General features: G+C 43.1%; 1 pseudogene across 1 annotated transcript; it reads right to left on the bottom strand.

Annotated features, from left to right (window-relative positions):
- Positions 1 to 3375: 3375 nt before the first annotated feature.
- On the bottom strand, positions 3376 to 13304 carry LOC311077215 (beta-galactosidase-1-like protein 2; annotated as a pseudogene). Its single transcript, XR_014609583.1, has 6 exons — positions 13263 to 13304; positions 13006 to 13083; positions 10853 to 10940; positions 4397 to 4505; positions 4203 to 4319; positions 3376 to 4044 (listed from the first exon to the last, which is right to left on the bottom strand). The product of XR_014609583.1 is annotated as a beta-galactosidase-1-like protein 2 (transcript).
- Between the last annotated feature and the right edge of the window lie 3 nt (positions 13305 to 13307).

Here is a 13307-nt window from a genome sequence, read left to right as displayed (position 1 = left end):
GGATCTGTAGGACTGCCATCGAGTGCAAGGGTGGAAGCAGCCAGTCCAGCAGCGACGAAAGCGAGGCCAACGAGAGCTGAAGTGGCCCGGCAAGCTTTAGACGGGAGGGCAGCCTTTGCACGCCATCCCGCAGAGGGCGGATAAAGGTGTGCTGCTACCGCCTCTTACACGGGGGGAAAAGACTTGTAGGGCAATTCCACGCAAAACTGTCACATCCATAACGCCAACACAATGCCATGGTATTTAGTTGACGTTATGGATGTGACAGTTTTGCGCGGAATTGCCCTGTATCCCTTCTCGCTGGCGCCGTCCACTTGGGAAAGCGTCGAGGAGACGGAGGAGTGAAGTCTCGCGGAGAATGGAGCATTCCACGATTTCGTGAGCTCGTTGTGGAGCTCTGGCAGGAAGGGCGCTGACCTGGAGGCGGGCGCGTGGTGGCGGCCAGGTAAAAAGCACCCATCGAGCCTGTTGGGCGCGGGCTCCTCAGGCGGGGACCACTCGAGGCCAAGTTGGCCGACGGCCTTGGTGAGGAGGCGAATAAGCTCGGCATCCACGCTGGCCTGAGTCCCACCGGACTCCTGGAGTGAAGGGGCGCTGTCCTAGGCTTGCTCTGTCGCTTTTTTCAACTGCGGCGGCTTCTTCCCAAAGATCCAGCGATGCGGAGAGCTTCGCTGAAGAATTGAAAATCAGGTAAGCAGCTCCCGAGCCCGTCCTTTTATACGCTAAGCCACGGCCATTCTGGCGGGCTATGACGCGTGGGGGCGCGAAGCAGGGCTCAGTGGTAGGCTGCTGCAGTTGCCGCAGAGCAGCCAATGAGCGCGCTAATTAGCCCGCTCTAGGTCTGCTAGCTGCTGCAACGCGTTGACAATAAATACAAAATTAAGGATCATTTTTGGCTTCAATATCTCGAGAAAATATGACTGTAGCATAAGCAACTCACGCAATACGAGATAACCTCTCGTAAGAGAACTGGTGTTGCCTCCCAAGCTGCCCATGCACTCTTTTTCCCATGGCCCAGAAAGGCTGAGGTTGTGTCACAGCCCGTTAAAGCGTGGAAGAGTGGTAAGGCCAGTGACTTCTGGGGACCAAGATCCTTGCTGATTTCATGAGCAGAAATGTCCCTATAGTTTTTTCCACCTGCAAAGCCGATCCAGAGTTCTGTGAGGCCGAGTGTGTTGAAGAAGCAGATGGCAAGGATGACAACATCGCTGTCGACAGTCCGGACAAATGCCTTTTTATGGCCATTGGCCCCAGCAACCCATAGCCAGAAAAGGTGAAATATATATCAACTTTACATTTGTATCTCATCTGGTTCAAAATATGCAGCCGAATCCCTTTTCAGGTGGCGGACATATTGGATTTGGCAGCCATCTTGGTCTCAGGGATCATTGGCTCGGGCGCCCTGGCTAAATCATTTCAGTATGCCGTCAGCTGCATCCGTGCCAAATTTGGTGCTTGTAGATAAATTGCCGCAAACAATGGGGTGTAAGGCCCCATACTACAGTCAAAACTGCTTTTTTGGACAGCGGCCATTTTGGAATTGGAGGATTAAGGGGTCCAGATATACTGGGTCATAAATATAAACATTCCTATTAGTTTCCCATGATCAATTAAGCTGAAAAAGACATCAAGTTTGTATTTGTAGCTCATGTGGTTCAAAAGTTATAGTAGGAACCCTTTTCAGGCAGCGGCCATATTGGATTTGGCCGGCATCTTGGCCCCGAGGGTTGCTGGCTCCGGCGCCCTAGCTAAATCATTTCAGTATGACCTGAGCTATATCTGTTCCAAATTTGGCGCTTTTAGATGAATTTGCACGAAATTACCTATTTATGTGCTTAAAGGGACACTTTACCTCTGGAAAGATGAATGTGTATTTAAAATAGGTCATTTATGTAGAAGAAATGTGAAATTATTTTTGAATTTGGAGCTTTCTAGACTAAGAAAAGCCAGAAAATGTATTTTTGGCTTATGTGGATGAAAGACAACAACTCCCAGAATGCACTTGCTTCGCTGCCCTAGGAGGCCACTCCCAAGCCACACCTACCAGTAAGAGAGGGCAGTTGACAACAACAAAGCTAAGCTACTAGCGAGTCTCCGTGATGAGTTTGCCCTGGATTTCGAGATCGCCCAAAATGTCCGGGATTCGGCTTTTGCGTTCTACAGTCGCCGTTCATCATGTTTACTGTGGTGAGCAGGACGAGGCTGACGGCCGCGGGAGAACGGCGCGAGGCCGGTGGCGTCATTACTGAGACGCGCCGGTCTCACATCTCTCACAAAGGAGCGGGAATTTTCTTAGCAATGTTAAAACGCACATCAACCGATCACTTGTTTAGCGTTCATGTAAACACTACATTCAGATTCACCAATCGGAATGAATTCAGCTAGATTGAAACAAAAGGTGTGCATGTAAACAATGAATGGCGCAGAAAGCAAAAGGGAAAAAGAGGATGGCATTGGAAATCAAACGCACTGGCACTGATCTGTGATAGGTCTGTTAGCGCATTAGGTCCAACCCCCTATGGGCGTGTTTGAAAGGGTGGGAACTAGTGCTTGTAGTCTCAACAGAAATCCCCCCCTCTTACACTACCTCCGACAATGACGCAAAATGCCGATTTTTGCGTCATTGTGGGAGGAAGTGTTAAGAGGTAAATACAGATTTCTCCCGTCTCAGGGGAAAATGAGAGAGTGTTGCACGACCATTCAATAGAATGACTGTGTTTCTAACAATGCAAAGCTTAATGCAAATGGGTGGAGTGTTCCTTTAAGGCCCCCAACTATAGCCCTTACTGGAGAAACCGTAGGCGCGAATTTAGATATGCATTGATAAAGCGAGCGCAAGTTGCAGCAGCCGCGAGGCCGGTGAATGTGCAGGCAGCCAGTCGTAAAGAGTGATTGATTGGTCGCGGCACTGTGTGCAAAAAAATACTTCGACCCAATATCTGATGTCGGGTTACACAAAGCAAATCATCTACACAATTATTTAGTTTTCTTATTCAATGACCGACAATTTAGTTGTGCTAATAATTTTGGCATAAGGCTTATTAGCCTTGGGCTATAGCCTGAAAGGTCTGATTTACGCACTGTTACAACAGTAATTATTTAATTTTTTTCACAATGACATTTGAGTTCATGATTTTAATGTTGTTGTTTTTTTGTGGCAGACTAATAAAGACTAATGACAGACTGTTGATCTTTGAATAAAAATATGTTAAGAGCATCTTAAGAACCTGATGAAAAATCAATGTTAAATTTCAACATTGATTCAATGATCTTTTGGTTAATGCATTAACATTGATTCAGTGTTGGTCTGCTATCTGGGTTATGTTATATGATCCGTGATTAATTAATACAGCTTGAACACAAGGAATATTAAGGTTAGTAGTAAGAATATAAAGTGTTTATTTTATTACACTTTAGATATTTGCATTTGAAGATTTCAAATTACAATACATATCATTTAAGGTTGTTTTCCTCACATCAGTAGCACTTACATACACCAAATGCTTCTGAAAGGTTTTACAGAGGGATTTGTTCATTTAACATTCGCTTAATTTACACATTTTATTACTTTTTTTTTTTTTGGCTTTCTGGATGTTGACAGTATTTCTGAGACATCCAAAATTCTCTTTGTATGGCAACAAAATGAAACAAGAACTTTAAACCTGATTTTATCCAATGTTTAGATTTCTGCTCTGGAAATGTATGCAAATTAGCACATAATTAGATAATGCATCATTCACATATTTAAACATAACATTTCAGAAAACTTGGAATGCAAAACAATTTTCTCAATATACTGTGATACAGCAAAAGGGGAGGTGATGTACTATTACAAAATTTTCACCCTTTTGTCTTGCCTCAAGTAATTTATGTTCAGATCTGCTGTTTTGATGGATGTTAGCCTGAGATACTTTGTAAAACTGCAGGTGTGTTTCAAAGAAGGGTGCAAAACAGTTGTGTAGATACTTCGACTGTCTTGCTATATTCTGGATTTTCAGCAAAATGGATTGTTTCCGCAGCTTTGAGTTCCTCAAAAACAACAATCTAGAGATAGAAAAAGATAAATAAGATTGACATGTATTACATTTCATAGATTTAAAGATTTTATTATTGCTGCATGCAAAATAAATTTTCCAGAACCAGTTTATGGCTTTTGCTATACTTCACCACAGTGACACCTATATTTACACACAGCCAGTCACCTCATTATCTCCACTCTTGAGCCAGGGACCGGGGAGATAGAGGGCTTTCTGAGGACCAACCGACCAGTGGCGTCCAAGATTTTGCCCGTTCACAAAAACCACTCCTTTACTCCAATTCTGCCAACAGTACAGAACAACATGATTTGTGCCATCTTCTATGTTCTAAGGCTGTTCTAATGAAACTGTAGACTCACCGGCAGCTTCACAAAAGTATCTGTGGGCTGATCCACTACCAGGGTTCCCCTGAAAAACGCAGGGTAGGTGGGCTTCTGACCGACAGGCATCCATTTCAGTGACTGCAGTCTAATAAAAATTGAGAGATTCAGTTTTGACCTATAATTAATGTCTGTGTATAAGCCCTGTGTTTTCTCTCACTCTTTGCAAAGTCTTACTAATGTCACACTGCATTTCTGAGCGCTCTCGTTTCCCTTGTCATGAGCTGCGTTTCCACCGAAATTACCAGAAACAATTTGTCCCAGTAACTTTTTTCCCCAGGAACTCGTTGTCAGTCCATCGGTCGTATTTTTTAAACTCTGTTGATTTGAATAGCAAACAACTGTTACTGCACGCACCGCAACAGATTTAAAACAATGGTGGTTGAAATAAAATGCTGCGTGAAGTCAACCAATCAAAATGCGGCATGAATTTCTGAGACATCCAAAATTCTCTTTGTAAAACCCTTAAACTCTAATATGGCAACAAAATAAAATGCTTTATTCCCACCCCTGAAAGTTCCTGAACTTTGAAAAAGTACTACCTCGCCAGCAGAGACTTTCAGAGGGGGAAATATTTACCCGGAACTTCCTTTAGACTCTGGTTCCTGCGGAGTAAACACAGAGAACCACCCCAACGTCCCTAGTTCCTGGGGAAAGTTCCTGCGGTGGAAACGCAGCTATGGTTTATGTTCTTGATCTTCTGCCCGTTTTCCTGGATTCTCCTGGATTTCACCTAGATTTCTGGATTCACTTGGACTCTTTCATTGTTTTCAGTGAGATTCGTGTAAAGGCATGAGCGCTCTAAGCGGCTCAGATAAATGACAGTCCAAGACACAGGCAAACAGGGAAATCCAGGGAAACGGGGAGGAGAGCAAACTATAAACCATGACAAGAGAAACAAGAGAGAGCGCTCAGAAATGCATTGTGACACTAGCAAGACTTCACAAAAAGTAAGAAAAAACACAGGGCTTATACACAGACATTAACAGGTTAATGACACACTGGTGGATGTAATCACACGAAAATGAGTCCAGGCAAAGGTTTATGGGAAATGTAATTCATGATGGAATGGCAAAGGACTTGGGAGGAGTGTCCTCCGGCTGGCAGGCGTGACAATTATTTATTTAGAAAATATTAAGCTAAGGCTCATCAAACTTTTGTAAGAAAGTATTTGTCTATTAAAGAAAATAGTAAGATAACTGTCAAATAATTAGTAAGTTGTAGGCACAGAAGAATCAAAATAAATGATGACCTTCATTTCAGATGTAGCAATTATATCTTCAGGAAGGACCTAATGGTACCAGTTCTTAACCCGTGCCTGTAATTGCTTAAGTTAAACTTACCCATTTTGGTATAAAACTATTATGGAAGCTATATTGTTATTATGGAAACTATTATGTGTCCGCAATGGAATAAAAAAATGTTTAAAAAAAAAATCTGACTTTTTCGCACTTAAAGGAACACTATGTAGCTTTTCAACCTTCATAATATATTTCCAAGACCCTTGTGATGGTACATCGACTTACAATAGGTTGAATGACACGTCTGCCATAGCCTGACGGGGTCTGTATCGCTTTTACTGGCACTACGTAACTTCGGGGTTCGGGTAGTAACCCGAGCACAAAAAGAACTACAAAATTCGACTGCTTTACGGCATACGTCACTTCCCCCACCACTTCCTCAAATTTGGACGTGAGCGTTTATATACTGTCTATGGACGTGAGAAGCCAACCAGCATTTGTTTTCGGCTTTCGTGCGTATGTTTTTGTCATGGGGGCTGTTTACACCTGGCCACTTCATGCGTTTTCTCAGATCGGATAGCTATCTGATCGTGAAAAGACCAGGTGTAAATGTCCTCCGAAACGCATTCAAGACGGATTTGAATCCGACCGCTCAAACCACTTCAGGAGGAGGTCTGAGACGCATTCCAGACGAAACTGGACAAGTGTGCATCTGGTTGTTGAAACCACATATGTAAATTGTACTCCTCCCAAAAATGTAAAAAAAACAAAAAAAAAACGTGTGAGAGCGTGTTATAGTCTATATGTTATTGCCAGATATGACGACGCTACTGGAACACGCATTACCGCAGCTGAGCATCGATTCATCAAGCCAACGTGCAAACTATCGCAAATCAAAGTGAAAGTAAGTCGCAGACGCTTATCACACAATCATCATCATTAAAAGTAAAGAAACGAAATGATCTTACCAGGGCTGTTACTGCTCTCTCTTATTGCTGTCTTTGATTTTGAAATTTTAGCTGATGATCAATAAAATGCAGCTCATATCTGTTGCTTTCGGTGACGTGCACTCCATTAAATCTGCATATAGCGCGAGAATTGAAGATCGGATTTAAATCCGTTTCGCAAAAACACATTTATGTGACCAGGTGTAATTGTAAATGGAATCGTTTTGATAAATCAGAAATCCGATCTGAGAAAACGCATGAAGTGGCCAGTAAATAAATCTCTTATTTGTAAACTTGTTTGCATTCTATGTTGTATGTTGTTGTGCTTGCTTGTAGTATGTCATTTTTTTACATGCTGTTCATTCATTTATTGCTGATAATTAGACCTGTCCAATAATTTCCACATATGTCTAGTTAGCTTTCGATTATCAGAGCTGTTAATGTCACAGGTCAGGGTGAGCGCCAGCGGGCCGCCCACCCCTCGCTTGCGTACCGCCCCTGAGGAGCCGACCGAGGACACGAAGGAGACAGACACAATTTTAAAGAAGAAATGTTCTTTATTAAATAAATAAAAAGCATCTAAAGTCTCTTCAGCATTCTCTTTTTCGGGGAGCAGGTTCTTCACTAGACTCAGACAGAAAATGGAAGGGACATATGCTTCACAGCTTTAGCAGGTTCTTCACTGGACTCAGACAGAGAGTGGAGGATACGTATAACTCACAGCATTAGCAGGCTCTTCACTGGACTCAGACAGAGAGTGGAGGATACGTATAACTCACAGCATTAGCAGGCTCTTCACTGGACTCAGACAGAGAGTGGAAGGATACGTATAACTCACAGCATTAGCAGGCTCTTCACTGGACTCAGACAGAGAGTGGAGGATACGTATAACTCACAGCATTAGCAGGCTCTTCACTGGACTCAGACAGAGAGTGGAGGATACGTATAACTCACAGCATTAGCAGGCTCTTCACTGGACTCAGGCGGGGAGAGAAATGAACATAATTCACAGCTTCCGCGTTCTCTTCTTCAGCGTTCTCTTCTTCGGGGCTCGGACAGAGAGCTATGGACATAAATGAACGTAACTCAGCAATTTCAGACAGAGAGAGGAATGAACATAATTCACAGCTTCTGCATTCTCTTCTTCAGCGTTCTCTTCTTCGGGGCTCGGACAGAGAGAGCTATGGACATAAATGAACGTAACTCCGCAGTTTCAGACAGAGAGAGGAATGAACAATTCACAGCTTCCGCATTCTCTTCTTCAGCGTTCTCTTCTTCGGGGCTCGGACAGAGAGCTATGGACAAATGAACGTAACTCAACGATTTCAGACAGAGAGAGGAATGAACAATTCACAGCTTCCGCATTCTCTTCTTCAGCGTTCTCTTCTTCGGGGCTCGGACAGAGAGCTATGGACATAAATGAACGTAACTCAGCAATTTCAGACAGAGAGAGGAATGAACATAATTCACAGCTTCCGCATTCTCTTCTTCAGCGTTCTCTTCTTCGGGGCTCGGACAGAGAGCTATGGACATAAATGAACGTAACTCAGCAATTTCAGACAGAGAGAGGAATGAACATAATTCACTGCTTCCGCATTCTCTTCTTCAGCGTTTTCTTTCGACAGGGCTCGAGCAGAGAGTAATGAACAGCTGTGACTGCGAGTGAACAGCAGAAACACACTCATATATTCACCACACACTGTAAGGTTTCACTCGTGCTAATTTCCACAATAAAACTGCAATTCAACAGACTCACGGTGCAACCAAGGCTTACACCCGCAATCCAGCCGAAGTCTTCTCTGTCTCTCTCTCTTTCTCTCTCTCCCGCGGCCTCCCTCCGCATTCGCGGCCGCTCACGTGCTGCGTGCCTCACATGTCTCCTCTCCGCGTATCCCCCCTTCCTCACCGCCAAAGTGTCCTTTTATGAGCCACCTTCCTCCTACATGTCCCAATCACCATCCTATATCCTCTCCTCTCACACCTGCCGCGAGTTTTCCTCATCAAGCCTCCTTAGCCGCCATTACTCACATAGGAAACCGGAACCGTCCTAATGTCACATCGGAAGCGCTCCCCGGGGGAAACAAGTTCTCAAAAAAAAAAGGTTCCGCCCAGCCGCTTGTCACCCAGTGACATCCTCCCCCACCAATCAGCTCCAGTCCCTGGAGCGGGATGCTGAAAAAAAAAAAAAAAAAAAGACAAAACAAACACAAAAACAAAAAAAGAAGAGAAAAAAAAACTGGTCGCCATACCTTCGGCCCACGGTCGCTCAACTCAGGGCGGCAACCCTGCCGACTACGCCACTTGTCACAGGTCAGGGTGAGCGCCAGCGGGCCGCCCACCCCTCGCTTGCGTACCGCCCCTGAGGAGCTGGCTGAGGACACAAAGGAGGCAGACACAATTTTAAAGAAGAAATGTTCTTTATTAAATAAATAAAAAGCATCTAAAGTCTCTTCAGCATTCTCTTTTTCGGGGAGCAGGTTCTTCACTAGACTCAGACAGAAAATGGAAGGGACATATGCTTCACAGCTTTAGCAGGTTCTTCACTGGACTCAGACAGAGAGTGGAGGATACGTATAACTCACAGCATTAGCAGGCTCTTCACTGGACTCAGACAGAGAGTGGAGGATACGTATAACTCACAGCATTAGCAGGCTCTTCACTGGACTCAGACAGAGAGTGGAAGGATACGTATAACTCACAGCATTAGCAGGCTCTTCACTGGACTCAGACAGAGAGTGGAAGGATACGTATATCTCACAGCATTAGCAGGCTCTTCACTGGACTCAGACAGAGAGTGGAAGGATACGTATATCTCACAGCATTAGCAGGCTCTTCACTGGACTCAGGCGGGGAGAGAAATGAACATAATTCACAGCTTCCGCGTTCTCTTCTTCAGCGTTCTCTTCTTCGGGGCTCGGACAGAGAGAGCTATGGACATAAATGAACGTAACTCAGCAATTTCAGACAGAGAGAGGAATGAACATAATTCACAGCTTCCGCGTTCTCTTCTTCAGCGTTCTCTTCTTCGGGGCTCGGACAGAGAGAGCTATGGACATAAATGAACGTAACTCAGCAATTTCAGACAGAGAGAGGAATGAACATAATTCACAGCTTCCGCATTCTCTTCTTCAGCGTTCTCTTCTTCGGGGCTCGGACAGAGAGCTATGGACATAAATGAACGTAACTCAGCAATTTCAGACAGAGAGAGGAATGAACATAATTCACTGCTTCCGCATTCTCTTCTTCAGCGTTTTCTTTCGACAGGGCTCGAGCAGAGAGTAATGAACAGCTGTGACTGCGAGTGAACAGCAAAAACACTCATATATTCACCACACACTGTAAGGTTTCACTCGTGCTCATTTCCACAATAAAACTGCAATTCAACAGACTCACGGTGCAACCAAGGCTTACATCCGCAATCCAGCCGAAGTCTTCTCTCTCTCTCTCTCTCACCCTCTCTCCTCCCCGCGACCTCCATCCGCATCCGCATCCGTATCCGTATCTGTATCCGCGGCCTCTCTCTCGCCTCTCTCCCACAGCCTGTTGCGTGCACCCGCGTGCATCTCCACGACTGCTACATCTCCCTCTTATAATCCGTTTTGGAAACCGCGTCCTAATTGCCGCTCAAACTCTCCTCCTCTCACACCTGTCCGCAATTCCACTCATCAATAGCCCTGATCGGCCATAGCACACGGGGAAAACCGGAACCGGCCTGGTGTCGCACCGGAACCATTCCGGCGGGGAAACATCCTCCACGACAAAAAGGTTCCGCCCAGCCGCTTGTCACCCCGTGACATTAACAGACTTGCAAACAAACACTCGTTTCTCTTACGTGTTTTTTGCGTTATGTTTTATTGCCTAGCTTGCCTCACAAACTAGTTTGCCAGCTGAACTCAGGTGTTGTGAGGTGTATTTATCACGTAGTCCTGAGGGATATCAGACGACGCTGTTGACGTTGATTCTTGCGATTATCATGAGAACAGTTTTCAATATCTCACATAAATATCAAGACATAAATAAGTCTAACGTAGAGGTTAGAGGGGGGGGGGGGGGGGTATTTACGACAGTGCAAGTATACCACAGCGACTCTAGGGGTCGCTGTTTGACAAAAACACAATTTCTCCACAGTGTGCCTTTAACATTTTTTACCTTAGAATTATGAGATAAAAAGTTTTTTTTTACTACGTTGCGGAAACAAGCTTCCATGCACTTAAGACACAATACAGTAGCAAATACTCAGAATTAACCTGTTTATGAAGCTGGTTTTCATATCCAAACAGTACATGGAGAACTTTTTTAGAGGTACATCGTTCAGAGTTATATCTCCAACAAGCCCTGTATGGATGAAAACAATAATGAATGGCATGTTATGGTCACTACACCCCTTATCATATCTATTACAGTACTATGTGACATACAACTAAACAATGTCAATATATATATATATATATATATATATATATATATTTTCATATATACAGTGGTTAAATTGGGCCGGGGCTCTCCGGGGCTCAGCCCCGGCACATAAGCCTGCTCGTTTGCAGTCAGTTGCTTACTGGAAATTATGTCACATAAAATTTGATGAAAGTGATGCTTTTGAAAACATATTTCTGATTATAAATGAAAGATTTTGAAATGGCATGTCTATTTAGTCTCGGCGGAGCTGAGATGAGAACAATCGGGACACGGCCGTATTCGTGTTCAGCTGCTTAATCTCGTTGTCAGTCGACCATGATCGCGCACCGCTCGCGCATGCCATGTGCATCTAGATAGGCTACTTCTCAGAACTCCGACATGGATAAATGTACGCAGCAATAATGAATGTTCCTGGGAGATTCGTAGTTGCGCGGGATGTGGAAGCGCGCAAAAGTTCCAGAACCTTCTACTGCCTTGGAAAAACAAACAAAAAACAAAACTCACGAGCTGCTGGCCGCCGCTGCAGCAGCAGATCAATTTTGTCAAGTTCAGCACAACGTTGGTTGTATAAAAAGTGTCCTGCATTGAATGACAAGGTAAGGAAAATATATTTGGCACATTGTATGGGTCACTATATCATAACAAGGTAATACAATGTGTAATCAAGCGTTTTATATTTAATATGAGGAAAATAGGCTACACATGCCGTGGACGTGACACAAAAAATCTTTAACTTTTAGGTGGCGAAATAATTTTTTTGTAATTCTGTGAATTACACTGCAAACCAAAGTAATACTACCCTCCGGATGAAGAAGGGTTGGCTCTCCACAGAACATAACATATTCATTTTATTTAATTTTTCATGTTCGCATATGAGGAAAAAACAATGTTACGGACGGGACCGCTCTGAAAGCGGCACTAAAAGACTGTTTAAAACTTTCACTGAGACCTCAAACAGAAAGCACAAAGCCTTTCTTTAAAATGAATTTCGTTTTGTATTAATTGTATCTTAATTTTAATCAATGTTTCATCAACCAGTTGCCTGGATTTAATAAGAAGTAAATATAGTAGGCTATAGATAATCACGACACGGACGCGCCGGCGAGTGAACTGGACTCTCGTCTCATAAATGAACGGAAACTCAGCGTATAAGGGAGCCTACTTGCCTGACAGACCTGATAAATATATATATAGAAAGCTTGGAAGGTCTTCTTTTAAACAGAACAATTCAAAACGAAAGAAAACAGACCGCTGCTTGTGTAATCCGAAATGTGCATTTCTCTCTGGCGCGTTCACTACTGCGAAGATTGCGAGGATAGCATCGTCAACTTCATCTATGCAGGCAGGGCACTGACACAGAAAACACTTGTTTATTAATAAACAATTAAAATGTCTCCTTGCTATATTTACATATTCATAATCATTACTTTGCCGGTTCTTTGTGACAGCTTTTACGTGCTTTATTGGCAGCGCCGCCCTTAAATGTTACATGAACGCGTCACCACCACATCAGCACCGAAAACAGCATTTTTTTCAATCCCTGTTTTGGCAGGGGGAAAACTGATCAGAAAATGTAACGAAACGTTGTAGAAATGTAGTGGAGTAGAAAGTATAATAATTGCTGCAAAATGTAACGAAGTAAAAGTGAAAAGTATGCACTATTGATTCTACTTAAGTAAAGTAGGCCTACAGAAATGAAGTAGGCTATTTGTACTTCGTTTCATTCCACCACTGCTGATTAACAGTAATGTAAATGCTAAATGTCCTAATACCTGTTGATACTACAACAATGCAAATATGCTCTTAACCTTGCAGTTTTTCACATATCATGTAGACTCAATTTATCCATTTCTTTGCACAAAACTCTCCAGAAAATGCCATTTAATAGTTTATTTTTAAAAAAAAAATTACCGGGGGGGCATACCCCCAGATATATATATATATTTTTTTTTTTTTTTTTTTTATCTTATCAATCTTATCACACCTTTCTGCTGGTTGTCCAGGCTGGACCATAGTTCACTCGCCCACAGTTCTCAACAAGCAAACTCAAGGTCCTCTCACTCTGCAAAAATGTAATTACTGCAAGATTAATACATTCAGGAAAAAGATTGTTGTAAGTCAAAGAAGGAAAGTGAGCTCAGTGCTCAAATCTTTTTTATTTTATGAATACTAATATAATAATAATAGTATTATAATAATAATACTAATACTTTTAATATACCAACAATGCATCATATTTACCTTACTCTGAGATATTCTAACTTTCTGAGTTCTATAGTCCAAAAC

Source organism: Abramis brama (genome assembly GCF_963993115.1).
Source record: "Abramis brama genome assembly, contig: SCAFFOLD_108, whole genome shotgun sequence".
In the NCBI taxonomy this organism is placed as follows: domain Eukaryota; kingdom Metazoa; phylum Chordata; class Actinopteri; order Cypriniformes; family Leuciscidae; genus Abramis; species Abramis brama.
The sequence above is the reverse complement of the archived record's forward strand: the minus strand, read 5'-3'. Positions and strand labels throughout refer to the sequence as shown.